We start from the raw sequence: 1851 nt of genomic DNA, 5'->3' as shown, positions 1-1851 counted from the left end.
TTTTTTTATCCATGACTCAAAATCAATCATTTATTCAGTTACACAGACATCTAATGCTCCCTGGCAGCATTTTGGCAACAAAGCCCATGTGTTTCACTAATAATGACACTTTTTAGTTCCTAAATCCTTCTTCTTTGATAGTAAACATTTTTGAATTGTTCTGTCATTTTAATTTTTTTTTTTTACAAATGTTTTTCCATAAAGCGAATCCTTTACCTGGTCCAAAATTGTATGAGGAGGGACAACTTCTTGTCACATGCTTTATGAGCTTCTAATTTAATTGTGGAAGATGTTTCTCTGCAGTACTAAACTTAAATTGGAAGTCCTCATCACCTCTCTTCTTACATACCTGAAATTTTTAATATTGAACTCATTTTCACCACCATTAATTTAATTAATTGCAAAAATACCAGCACATTGCTACCACGGTAGCACAAGGCTTTGGAATGCTGAGGTCTCATGGAAAGGCCCTGGATCTTCTAGCTCAACCAGAGCCAGTGGAGTTGCCGCGGCTGGGGTTGGGGCCACAGCAGGGTGGGGCAGGTTTCCAGGCCACGGTGGCAGAGCTCAGGCCCCTATGCAAGTGAACCCATCTGCTATTGCCCACGGCGTGGCGGGCGGGCGGAGGTGGCAGGAACCAGCTGGCGCCCTGCAGAAGGTCCACCCAGCTTCCCCACAAGGGGCAGCACGACCTTTTCTACAGAGGCTTCAGGAGTGGTGCCCGTGTGGGAGGGGGTGGGGGTGGGACAACCTGCTGGTGTCAAATCTGGATTTTAGAGAGTCAGACACTGACATCCAGGAGCTCTTTGTGGAATTTGGACCGCTGAAGAAGGTGGCCGTGAATTACGACCGTTCTGGCCACAGCTTGGGGACAGCAGATATGCACTTTGAGCAGAAGGCAGATGCCCTGAAGGCCATCAAACAGTTCAACAGAGTCCCTCTGGATGGTCACCCCATGGACATCCAGCTCCTCACGTCGCAGATCGACCTGCAGAGGAGGCCTGTGCAGAGTGTGAACAGAGGCGGCATGACCTGAACCCCAGGCTCTGGGGGCTTCGGGGACTGGGGCGGGGCGGGGGCGGCACCCAGAGAGGCAGGCAAGGGGGACGGCCGGGGAAAGGGCTTTTTTTTTGCAGGAATTCCAAGCAGCAGGACACCAGTTAAACCTACCGCAGACCTGATGCACAGACAAGGAGCCCGTCTTGGCCCTGCAGCAGGGCGGCACCGGGGCTGTGCAGCAACGGTGGATTCGTTTTAAAATAAGATTTTAAAACTCATATAAAGTGATTTTTTTTGGTACGGGTATATAAATAAAACTCTAAAACTTATCTTTTGACTATTTCACCATTTATAAATAAGCATGCCTGTTGTCCATAGGAATTTTTCCTGTATGACTTTCCTAGAGACCTGAAGAAGTCTCCTCATAAATAAAAAATAAAAATAAACTCGCTAACCCAAATTAAAAACGCAAACTAAAACACAAATGCTAAACGTTAACATAAACGCTAAAGCAAACGTAAAGGCAAACGCTAACGTTAGTAAAAAGGCTAACGCAAACGCAAGTGCTAACGCTAACGTAAGTGCAAATGCAAACGCAAACGCTGACGCCAATGCAAACGCTAACGCTAAACGCAGAGGGCGCAAACGCTAACGCTAACGTAAACGTTCACGCTAAACATTAAGGCAAAGGCTAACGCTAGTGTTGACCTTAACGCTAACACTGGTGCAAACGCTAACGCTAATGTTGACTCTAAGGTTACCGCTAACGCTAATGTTGCCACTAACGCTAGTGCTAACAAAATGCAAATGCTTAGTGCTGACGTTAACATAAACACTAACACTAGTGCTAAC

The 1851-nt window shown here is 46.6% G+C and overlaps 1 pseudogene; it reads left to right on the top strand.

The window, feature by feature from the left end:
• Window positions 1-617: 617 nt before the first annotated feature.
• Window positions 618-1164, top strand: LOC102479849 (THO complex subunit 4 pseudogene; annotated as a pseudogene).
• Window positions 1165-1851: the final 687 nt, after the last annotated feature.

This window comes from Tupaia chinensis, unplaced genomic scaffold (assembly GCF_000334495.1).
Source record: "Tupaia chinensis unplaced genomic scaffold, TupChi_1.0 Scaffold144276_1, whole genome shotgun sequence".
Taxonomy (NCBI): Eukaryota; Metazoa; Chordata; class Mammalia; order Scandentia; family Tupaiidae; genus Tupaia; species Tupaia belangeri.
The sequence above is the reverse complement of the archived record's forward strand: the minus strand, read 5'-3'. Positions and strand labels throughout refer to the sequence as shown.